General features: G+C 34.9%; 1 long non-coding RNA gene across 1 annotated transcript; it reads left to right on the top strand.

The window, feature by feature from the left end:
- The first annotated feature begins 7,894 nt into the window (after window positions 1–7,894).
- On the top strand, window positions 7,895–12,658 carry LOC121429223. Its single transcript, XR_005971880.1, has 3 exons — window positions 7,895–7,973; window positions 12,220–12,296; window positions 12,560–12,658. It is a non-coding gene; the product is annotated as an uncharacterized LOC121429223 (long non-coding RNA).
- The last annotated feature ends 325 nt before the right edge of the window (window positions 12,659–12,983 follow it).

Below are 12,983 nucleotides of genomic sequence, written 5' to 3'. Positions count from 1 at the left end.
TGGGGGTGTATGGTATTGGATTTGATAAGGGGAGGCAAGGTTCTGTTCGATCAACAGAGGAACGATCCCTATTACTTTACAAATTGCATATTTCCAAAATTTTCTGAAATAAACGCTTGAAATATCTTACTACAGTATATTTTGCATGTGCTGCATTTAATTGACTACGATTTCCCCCAATCAATTACCATACCTGTATGATCTACTAAAAGCAACGCGTTTTTTGTAATCATGGTCTACGCAAGGGTATTTTAATGGGAGGGGTGCCGAAATATGCATCTTGATTTATATTCTTTTATCAACGCATGTTCAACAGAAGAAATTCTGAAACACATTTTCTTACACAGCAGTACATTATTTTTTTATTCAAAATAGTATTCATAATGCTCGGTAAAGTATGTTGTTGTTAAATATTATTTGTCTTCATTAATTTTGTAAATTTCATGTGTTGATGTATTTTTTTCTTACTTGTAAGACATATTTTTGGGGTTTAATGGACAAATTAAATTATGTGTAATGTATAGTTCGTATAATTCAGTAATTTAATATTTGTACAGCGCATAGAGTCTCTTGACTATTATGCATATTATTACATAATGTAATTAAAAAAATACCTTGTTCATATTTGCGTATAAACAATGATTGCACATTTATTCCTCTTGAGTGTAATACATGTGAAATTATGAAGCAATATTATGTTATATCATAATGCTGAATGCACAAACAGATGTCGTTTATACGTTTGAATATAAAACACTGGTAGTCGAGCTTAATTCGATTTATTTGATTTATTGTTTTCTTTTGCATTGTGGATGACAACCAGAAATGTGATGATGATGATGATGATAATGATGAGGGTGATGAGGGTGATTATGATGTTAATGATGATGGTGATGATGATAACACCGATGAGAATGACGATGAAGATTATTATGACGAAGATGAAGATAATCATGATGACGATCATGATGATGATGGTAATATCACTGGTAATAATGACGGTGGTGGTGAATGATGTTAGGAATGTTATTAACTATTTCCTCCGTTTCCCTCCTCTCCTTTTTTGTCTTCTTCTTTTTGTCTTCTTCTTTTTTCCTCCTTCTTTTCTGTTTCTTCTCACTGAAATATTGTGATAAAACCTGGCACATAAAATTATTTGTCGCTAAAAATGACAAAATAACAGGATATTCTTTTCTCCCCCTCTCCCTCTTTCTCTCTCTTTCTCCATCTATTTTTTCGGTTTTCGTGTCTTTCATTACGTTCTCTTTCTATTCCCTTCTTCAAACTACCTTTCAATTTCCAGTCATTTTTCAAAAAAAAAAACACGAGTGGATACGTCACATTCTCCTACACCCCTGTGGCGACACCTTTTTATTCATCTATTTAGATTAAAAAGTATTATGAGCTCATACTTCATATAATAGAAAGGTGGCTTAAACAATAAAATTATATAGATTTCATTAAAAAAAAACGTCAGATACATTGCAATGCATGATATAACATAAAAATGATTATGAATCTTTTAAAGATTCAAGCTTTTACAATTGGCAAGGATGGGGAAAAATAAAATAGAGTAATTGAAAGTAAATAATTAAGAACCGGGTAAATAGCTAAATCATAACTTACTTGCCAAAGATATATTGGATCGCGAAAAAAAAACATATGTTTCACGTCAATATACGAGTATCGGGATTATAGATTTGAGGTTTAAGCCCATAGATAACATACTAAAATTAAATTTTATTTTATTTACATTCACTATATATTAGGTAGGTATATGAATAAAATACATAAATTCAATTGACACTAAACTCTCAAGTCAAATTTTACGAAAATATTGTGGTGAAAATTATCAAAGTGATAAAAAGAATATACTCCCAAAGGGAAACTTTACATTCCATAACATTGAGAATGATTGTATTAATATATTCAACACAATATTGTTAATGAGTGGACACCGATGAAGATTCTTTGTGATCGATATTAATATAATCGGAATCTCACAGGAATCGAACCTGTCCCATCTCATCAACTTTATTGTGTGATTTTTGGTTTAGCCAAAAATTTCCTAAACATGTTTGACCAGCTACCTTCGGTTATTTCTTACCCTACCACAACAATGAGTCCCTTGGCAAGGCCTACATTTGGAACTCTCAACCCAGGTGTAGTAAATGGGTACCCTTGAATGCTTGAGCACCCGATCGAGGTAGCGGTGCTAGATCCAGGGTAACAGTAGGCCTATGCTTTGCTTAGAAACATTAAAAGCGCTATGTACTACATGAGATCACGTGATATCCCATAATTCCCAGTCATGATTTCTGATGAGTTTCGATGTAAATAAAATTTTAACTCTGTTACTTGGAATCAACAAAGGGCATTAACCACCCACACCCCCATTCTTGACAAGCCTCAAGCAAGATTGGTGCCGATGGCGCTTCGACCTAGCAACCATGAATTATTGGGCGCCATTTTGAAAAGTGTGCGGGTCGGTTGGAATGTTACAATAAATACCTTCTTAATGCTAAGAGTCCTGATTTGTATTGGTTGGCATGAATCCATAAGGGTGGGGTGTAGCGGGACGGAAGGGGGGGGGTGCTGTAAGACTGAAAGAGCGGATAGTCTTGGTAAGGGAATGTTGTCAAAAATTATAATAATCCAGTCTATATATCAAATTCTCTACCAGTCAAGTACATTCACAAGTACGATAAACTACGATTTCAAATAGTGCACTGTTAAAAAAAACCCTGATTTTACAGAAAAATAAAAGAAGATTTTGCAGAAAGCAATACCAGAATCATTCTTTAAATTCATGAAACAGGAATTTTTCTGCAATTTAATAGAACAGGTCTGTTAGAAAAAGGGGAAAAGAGTGTTTTATTTAAGGAAATTTGTAAGATTACACACACCAAATACCAATTTCCTGTAAGATTACGCAATCTGGTAAGATTACAGGTGTTCTCGAGACTCTGCTGCAGGAACTTCTTTTAGTTTAAGGATAAATTTTCTAACAGTGTAGACATGCACGATGATGTATCGAATTTCATGAGTTCTTTAACTTAAGGGGGTACGAGCACGATCATAAAGAAATCATATCTTGTCGAGATAAAGGTCCTTCTCATGACTATTGTATAAATATAGCTTTCTTTTTACTTATGTAGATGTTCTACGGCTACGGACTAGGACTAGACTTCTACAAGTGCAAGACAAGTGCAATAATGAAAAACGTTAGACAACATTTACAGTCAAAAAATAAAAACATTGCATGATATGCCCCATAGTCTTATCGGAGGATATACTATCTTCCAAAAAATGAAATAATTTTTGTGCAAGGAACAGCTAGAGGGAGAGACAGGAAATTCAAAGAAGTATTGATACAGATCACACGTTCGTTCGCAAGAAAAAATATATATATGCAGCACGTGATTTATTGTGCGTACATAACAGGATCGACACATGACATAGGTCTAATTTTATAAGTGTATGTTTTACTTTGATTTTTAACAAAAATTATACACAAGCAGTTTCTACTCACATGTTCGAAACTGAGTTGATCTTTAATACAGCATGTACAGATGTACCAATATTCTATACACATTTGTCAAGGATTAATCAAACGCGACCAAGAATATACAGAAATATGTTTTTAAATCTAAAGCAGGCAAACTAACCGCATGTTTCAAAGTGGCATCGAATGAGATCCCACACCGTATATCAATTTGGTTGAGGAATCATTGCACTCCATCTGATCATCACAAAGATGAAAGTATTTCAAATCGGTCCTTCTACTCCAATGTAACATCCTCCTCGATCCAAAATCAGTTTGAAATTTGCTATACGTACATGACGAACTTTATTTTCCAAAATATTACTGTTAGTCATATGAGCAATATAACGACTATAGTAATTGTCCTTCTCAAGCGTGCCACAAAACCTGAAATGTAAAGCTGCCCCGTGAAATCATATTCTGGGACCGATGGCAGAAAGCGTTGCAATATAACGAAACTCCGACAAATCGATGAAACGCTTTTCCCGTCTATTTTTGAAGGGTGAAAAGATGTATGATTGAACATAACTTTTCCACTCCGGTGCTCCGAATTACAAGCTCTCCATTTACAACTGTATCTTTATATCACAAGAAAAACTCTAAATATTTCTCTATGATCAATCTGATTGAGATAATGATTATAATGACTGAGCAGTACAATGTTCTCTCGAGAAAGCGACACGTTGAAATGATATAAAGCACTGCAATGGCATGCGATATGCGCCCCGCGAGCTCTGCGTCTGGTAGGTTCGGTTGTGTTGGTTAGTACCATTATGGCTAGTACAGTGACGTAAGATGATGATTGGCTGAAAATGTGATTCGTCATATCCTCTCTATCCAATCAGAGATGGTTCTAAATGGTTGCGACATACATTACAGGGAATACCCTCAAGAGCGGTGAAGCAGAATCTACATTTTTGATTGGCTATGACTTCTCTAGCCAATCAGAGACACTGTTTACCTGTAAGGTATGCACCCCATACCATAGGCAGTGTTGTCTGATTCACTTCCTCATCCAATATTTCAAATGATAAAACTGCAGGGAAATTTCTGGCAGAGAAACATGCTTAAATGAATTTCTATTTTCATTCTTCGGGGTACATTAATTGTGATGTTTATTTGCTTACAATTAGTACAAGAAGTCAAACCTGAAAATATGCTATTCAATTTATGTGTTTGTCATGAGAATGAAAATATTAGTTAAAAGATAAATAAAACGCCTAAAGAGGTAAGAAATTTCATAAAAACAAAGGTCCTTATTAAAAAAAGTTGTGCTCATTTAACTTACTATGATAAGCACCTTATCTCAAATAAACATGTGTAAATATGACTTTGAAAATTGTCATAGAAGGATTTATACATAATTATTATGATTTTATCTCTTACTTCAATACATTTTGTGGTTTTCCCGTTTTTACTTATGTACTGAATATCACCCCCTCCCCTTCCACTGCGAATACTAACGAAAGTAAAACAATAAAAAGATTAAGAAACAATAAATCATAATGAAGCTTGGAAATTAAAACATATTTTCCTAACTGTGAATTTTAAGGCCTTAAATGTTACTAAAAATTTTTGGTCCATTTTTTTTAGGACTTGAATCTTTATACAGTATTGTGAAATATGAGTCCTCAACTGGCCTTAGCCAGAAAATGAATGGATTGTTTTTATTTCCATTTTTTCTCAAAGAAATAAAGATTTCAACCGGGATGAAAATCAAGTGCCTACACCAGTGGCGTAACTACGGGGGGCATGGGGGGCACGTGCCCCCCCAATCGGCTGGCCAAAAAAAAAAAACGGGGAAAAGGAGAAAAAGAGGGAAAAAGGAAGAGAAACGTAGTGGGGGAAAGAAGAAATTGTTGTTTATCATAGTGTTATATTATATTATATTATGTTATATAACATAAGAAGCATTTTTTCACAACTTTATGAAACATTATTTGCTTAATTGTGTCTTCATTGTTCCTGGTGCTCGCATAGACCTTTTAACGAGATATATAAACCTGCTGTACTAAAGCCTCCCGTTTTCAAATCAATATACAACAAAATAATATATTTCCTCGCAATTAGAGCTATTATTGTTTTAAGTAGTGATATATTCTTCTTTTTCATGACTACTGAAAGTTATTGCCCTATTTTAAGGTCTTAATATAGAACATTTCCTGTCCGTGCTAACGTTCGCATTACTGGATTGGTGAGATTTCTGCTCTTCATGAACTCCTAAAATCAGTCCTTAAAATGTCAATTTTTCTGATCTGAATATCAAAAAATTTTAACTCGCGCTTCGCGCTCGCATCATTTGGTTAGTGAAATACGTGGGGTCTTAGTGAATTCCTACAAACAAGCCTCGGAATGCCCCTCTTCATGTCTGAATTTCCTAGATTTTCAGCTCTTGCTTCGCGCTCGCAGTATCTCATTAGTGAGATGCGTATAATAATCATAATTACAATGACTTCAAAAAGTGCTCCATGTGCTTAGATGTAATTCTAACAAAATCAGCAAGCGCTTGGCACTCGCATTAGATGACTATGGTGAGATATGTATACTCTGACTTAATGGATTCGTAACTATAGTCCTTAAAATATCCATGTTTGTGGTCAATATATACAAAAATTTCAGCTCGCGCTTCGCGCTCGCATCATTTGGATAGTCAAATACGTAGGGTCTTAGAGAATTCCTACAAACAACCCTTAGAATGCCCCTCTTCAGGTCTATATTTCCTAAATTTTCAGCTCGCGCTTTTGCGCTTGCAGTATTTGATTAGTAAGATGCGTATGATAATCATGATTACATGACTACAAAAGGTGCTTCATGACTGTGCTTAGATGTAATTCTAACAAAATCAGCAAAGGATGGCACTAGCATTAGATGACTATGGTGAGACAATTTTATACTCTTAATGGATTCTAAAATATAATCCTTAAAATCTCCTTGTTTAGGGTCAGAATATACAAAAAAATTCCTCGCGCTTCGTTTAGCGAGACAGTTAAGTATCATGATTAAAAAACAATTTGCTTATAATGTCAATTTTTAGCCCTCAATATCAAAAATTTTCAGCTCGCGCTTCGCGCTCGCATTATTTAATCAGTGAGATACATATCCGTTTAATGGCACTGCATATCCTTAAAATATCTCTATTAGGTCAGTTTACCTGACAACTCAGCGCGCTTCGCGCGCTCCCTAAGTGACCCGAAATTTTTGCTGGTGCCCCCCCAATGCCGTGACCCACGGTACGCCACTGGCCTACACTGTAAAAACTGTGGTGTTAAAACTGACCCAATTGGTGTTAATAGAGGACCACACCCTGAGGTGTTTACACCCTAGAGATTGAACATAACACCAAAGAGTGTAAATGTAACAACCATAGGTGTTGTAATAACACCTAAAGGTGTAAAACTAAGACCACCAATTTAACACCGGTGTAAAATAACTGGTGTGGTCCTCTATGTACACCGGTTAACACCAGTTTTTTGCTGTGTATAAGGCCCCGGGATTAACCTTACTTCATCTCAAACTGTCATCACACTTCCAACAAAGTCAATAGATATAAAGTCTCTAAAGGATGAGAAAAGATTGAGGAAAAGAATAGAAATGTAGACCACGGCCCGGTAACACAAAGGATCTGCAATTGATAGTGAGGTTCATGTTACGATTGATCATACGCAATAAGCAATGCAATCAGCTCTAAAATCAATCGTTACGCGTACAGCGCTCCATGTACGTGATTATACCATTATAATTGTGCGTTCATTTATGAGAACAACAAAACGTGCTACCTTAGTCTCATTTGAAGACCCTGTTGAGGTTAGATAAGGAGTAATCAATAACATTTTTAATATCTATCTCGTTTAAAATAAGGCAGCCATCTTCCCGAGCACCCCCCCCCCCCCGATTTTCATCATTCTTCATGTGTGGGGTTGGATTTTTATGTCATAGATCGATTATGAAATAAACTGAAATTAAATGCAAGTCTCTTGAATTACATCGTTATATTTGGCTGGATATAATGGAATCCAAATCAAATTTTAGTCAATAACGTGCGTTAATAAAATCATTAAGTTGAAAAGAAAAACTATTCCAAACTAATATTATTTTCCTTATTTTATCGATTTACTTTGTCATAACAGTATTAACCAGCACAAGTTGCATATATCTTTGGGTCTGCTATATATACTACAGTGATTCGCCCCCCGCGGAAGTTCATGTCACCACTTCACCACTCCAACACTCTCCGTGGAAGCCAATCAACTTTCTGCGTCTACAGCAACGTTACGATACCATATACCTATACCATTAAGGGTACTTCATTTTGCTTTGCGCTGGGAGAGAGCTTCATGTAGTTTTTTAACCCTTTTTTCAATTTATCTTCTCACATCTATTTCACAGTCCATCTTGGTACGGAACGACTCATCTTCAACTTTCCAAAAAAGTAAGTAGGCCTTACTTCAGTTATTTTTTTAATCACAAATGCGAGATATAATTTCACCAAAGAAATTTTAGCAATAAGCATTAGTAGCCTAAATATGCAAGGGCTCTAATTTTCTGATTTTCAAATTTCATATGAAACTAGAAAATAATTGTAAACTGTTTCTTTCAGTGGTGCATTTTTGAAATATTTTAGAAAATTTGCATTTTAATTATGGTATAATCATGATCCTAATTACGAAATAATTGCGATAATTAACGCTTCTTTCATAATCGTTTCTCTTCATAATTAATTTGTGCTGACATTCAAATGACACCGATCACTCAAAACCTTTTATTTTTTGGTTTTGAATATATGTCATAGATACTTCATGGTTGCCAGTTGTCAAGGAAATATTGCTCTTTTGTCGAATTAATATTTGTTGAAAAGTCAAGGTCAATTTCATTTTGCCGTACGCCTATGAATAAAAAAAAGAAAGTTGTTGAAGAATCTAACTCAGAGAGATCAGAAAAAATTATATAGAAAACTTAATCATAATCCTGAAATTTTATTTGTTAAAAGATATTTATACGTGCGAAATAAAGACGTAGGCCTGTAAATTTTAGAGAGATTCACACAAAATTATCTCTTTATAACTTAATTCATTATCAGATTTATAGTTTCTTTTTCACCGATTTGAACATCCGCGCACTATTGAATATGAAGATATAATGAGGCATTTTCAAAGGTTAATTATTTATATAGAAAAATTGATTTTTTTTTAATCCTCTTATGTATTTTTCCAATAGATTCAAGAGAGTGCTTGAAGAATAGTATTTCGTTTCATAATAGTATTCATTAAATTCGTTCATTTTTAATTATGCAAGCCATTGTGCATGTTACAATATAAATCAACCTAACGGTTTATTGATTATTCATATGATTGTAATCGATCATTAAAAATTTGACAATATTAAAAACCCCGCAAAAGGGTGTTGTGGATAAGTCTCTGGACTTTGAACCAAAAGGTCCGGGTTCGAATCAAGCCGCGGTACTCTCGTCCTTTGGCAAGGCGTTTATCTGCATTTGTCTCTCTCCACCCAAGTGTAGTAAAAGGGTGCCAGGTAGGTAGAAATTCCTTGAACGCTCGAGCGGTCGTGCTAATAGTAGCTGTGCTAGGGGTTATAAAAAATTCACCGCTTAGATCATGTAGACATGTTAGAATAAAAAGATTAAGCGAAATATAAAATGTTGTATATGTTTATTATCTAAAAATTTCGTGCACCAGTTTTATGTGTCAATAATATGTACACTAAACTTTTGGGGTCTTTTTTCTTGTATAATAGAAAAGAAGTGCATGTAGGTGCAATGACAAGGATTCGAATCCTGAATGTTTTATGTTTTGTCAGGCGATATAACCACTTGGTCACGGCAACTTCACGATTTTTGTTTTCTCATACGTGGGATGGGGAGAGGGGTAGCCGGTGCAAAATATCTACAGTGAAAATGGAACTTTCTTGTTCAGTTTTTATAACGAATACTGGTTGAAATTAACGTCTCCTTTCAAACATTACGTAGATTTTCTTGCCATAGTTATTACAACGAATTGTCAACTCTTCAATTTCAATGTAGAAAGAAGAAAAATTTTATGGCAAATAATGAAAGAGCATGCAGATTGGAAAAAAAGAGTAGAAAGGGTTGAAGAGAGAGAGACAGAGTTCAAAAGAAAACAGGTAAATGGATTCGTTCGCTTCACTCTCTCGGTTCGGACAGAAAATAGATGAAAAAAAATACTCTGGATCTCCTTCTATCCTCGGAGTCCAGATGCTATAGTCATACTGACCTGTCCAAAAGTCATGATAGGAAAAAGAAAAACAACTAGTCATAATTCAGCGAAGGGTCGCTAGTCATAATACATGAAGATGGTAGCCAGGCCGGGGGCTTGGCCCCAGAATTGGTAGGTATACGTTGCGGGCAAAAAAAAACTAAACAGGGAGCCAGCATTGAGACTGACTAATCGTGAAAAAGACGGTCTTCGGAACTATGCAAACTGTTTATGAATTTGGTGACAACGATGGCCTCTGTAAACTGGCGATGTACATGATGTACACTGCTGACCGACCGACTCTTACGCGCTTAGTGCGAATAGGCATGGTAGGGGTGAATCATATAGTCATGTAGCCCCCCCCCCATTATAATCATAGATTGCATCACATCTCTATCATTATAGTACATCTATGTGGGGGCTAATACGGACTTCGATGCGTGCGTCCGAGCGTGCAGCGTGTCAACCGAATTCACATACATGAAGAAAAGAAACGAATTAGAACGAAGAGGCGACGAAAAAAAAGTTTTTGAACGGTGATCATTGCGATATTTTTTTCGCGAAAGGAAATGTGCTGATGTATTGGAATAGTAATTGAGCGTAAGAACGGTGGTCTACTTCTCATACGCACCACTCTAAAAGAAAAACCAACACTTAATAAAAAAAGAATATCAAACCATGGTCTGCTAATTGTAAACTTGCTAGTCGTGCATGAAGATATTTTCTTTTGTCTCAATATAGAGTGCCGTTAGTATACAGAGTAAAAACAAAACCTTGTTTAAGTTTATACAACACACTTTGTTGTTTTAACAGTTTAAATAAGTGTTTAGAATAACAGATTTGAGTTCATAATGAGGGGCGTCGCCCCCCCCCCCCTTCCCCCAAAGAAAAAAAGATACACAACGAAGGGGTAAAAGGGAGAAATGGAAAGGAAGAGAAACCAATACGGGCCATCTTTTGTATTTTATCTCAAAATCTATCATAAACATCACAAACTTTGATTTTTGTATTAAAAAGTGTCAACTTTTTTTCTCTCTCTCTCGCTTCGCCCTCTCGCAGTTGTTGTTTTTTTAGAGAGAGAGATTTTGCCTTATACGCCATGTCTTGCCCCTCCCCCCCCAAAAAAAAAAGAAATATGTGTTACTCAATACACCACTGCTAAAACCCGCAGGGTGTATGCGATTAGTGAGATTCTCTTCAATAATGAACAATTTCCTTTGAAATATATGCATTATGATTGCGATTGTAATTTTTATTTTGAGGGAGATGCATTGAAAAAAAATCCTGCTCTTCGTTCAGTCAGTCAAGTCCATGAATTTATGATTGTTCACTTGGTCTATGTAATCTATTTACAGTACAATGAAAATTATTACCATGCAAATCACAGTGAGATTGTACGGGAAAGACGACTGAATGTAACCATTTTATTATCAACATAGCCAGATAGATTAAGGCAAAATCATATGATAATATTCTATAAAATGTCTACTAAAACAAAACACATCATATTACCTTCATATTGACTTTATTCCAATGTATGATGACTCGAATACATGAGGAAATCGTACATTATATTTTATCAACACTTTGCTTGCAGTGCATGGAAATGCTTGCGTTATGATTAGTATACATGTATATACAGTATGCTGGTATGTATTACATAGCTGCGGTGTACGTACAGCATAATTTCTTCCACTATCATGACTATAGTATATAATATTGAAATGGACTTTGATCCTTGTATACCCTGGTAACGAGGAAAAATCAAATGCCATACAATATGTAGTATTTATTTGCCCCATCGACTCTGATTCGGCAAAAGAGAAAAATCATATCACGGGATAGATTGATAGAGTTTGTAATGAATAATTGTTCCCGGGTAATTGTTACACTAACTTTTTGTTTATCCTTTTTTTAATGTAAATGAGGAAAGATTAGAGTAGAGACAAATCGGCAACAAATAGATAAGACTTGTATAGAAATATTGCACTGGTTAGAAGTCTCATAACTAAAAAACAAAACGTGTCATAGCCTGAAACTAAGCTATGATGTGATGAGAAAAAAGAGAAAAAATGTTTTAAAGGACAGATCATAAGTATATGGAAGAGACGTATTTTACGAGTTATTATAATGTATTTATTTTGGAGCCTGAGATAAGATCCTCATTGAAGGAAACATTATTTCTTTCTCCATTTCATGCATAAAAATGTCAACTCATCACTCTTAGAACAAATCAGTCAAATTGACTCGACCAGTAGTCAGATGGGTGCAACTGATATGGCAATCAGTGATAGTCACATTTCTGACATATATTCTAGTCAGAAATAAATCAATTCAAGTAAAATACGATTAGAAAATAGTTAAATACGACTAGAATAACAGTTGCACCCAGCTGACCCTATTAACTAGTCATTTTAACTGTATGTTTCGCAATTTGGTTTCTAGAACGAGTATCAAAAGACATGGCAACTCAGCATCGTGAAACATACCCCAGTGACAGAGACAATGACGCCGAAAATAAGGTAAGAAAATAGGAAAAATAGGTTTATAAGTCAGAGAATGAGGGTGTATAAGTGATGTTGATATTGGTCTACCTGATAGAATTGTTTAGTTGTCAAAAGTCATTTTGGGCAAACTGGTTTGGAGATATTTTCATAAGCTTAATTATAATTTCGCAGTAATTCACTAAAAATAATGTTCATTTATTGTTGTTTTCATGTGCGATTATGGTGTCTATCACTTTGTATTTTCAAAAATCTTTTTTATTTTGCTTTTATTTTGTTAGATATTATTGAAGGGACCGGGTTTCCATTTTGAAATCGACCCATCCAGCACGACCAAGATTTCATTTTTTGTTCATAAAAATGAAATAGAATTCACCCTTAAGATGAAGGTGAGTATATCAATAAAAACATAAACTTTACTGTGATATTATTCAAAATTATTTATAAAAAAGATATTTTCATACAGTATACTCATGCAAATATGAACAAATCATGCGTTGTGAATAAAGCTTGGGATGGAGATAATATACTTGACACCTGCTGAAGAACAAAGTTGATAAATGTGAATGCTGCCCTCTATGTGCTATTTTAATACTTGGAACTTAGAACTGGGAGTTGTGGCGTGCGCCTGTAATCCAAGCTGTGGGGAAGTTACAAATTGATGCAGAGGGTCGAGGTTCGAGCCCTGGTCACGTCTTTCGGATG

The sequence above is a fragment of the Lytechinus variegatus genome, chromosome 15 (genome assembly GCF_018143015.1).
Source record: "Lytechinus variegatus isolate NC3 chromosome 15, Lvar_3.0, whole genome shotgun sequence".
Taxonomy (NCBI): Eukaryota; Metazoa; Echinodermata; class Echinoidea; order Temnopleuroida; family Toxopneustidae; genus Lytechinus; species Lytechinus variegatus.
Note: the sequence above shows the minus strand (reverse complement) of the source record. Positions and strands in the feature narration are given on the sequence as shown.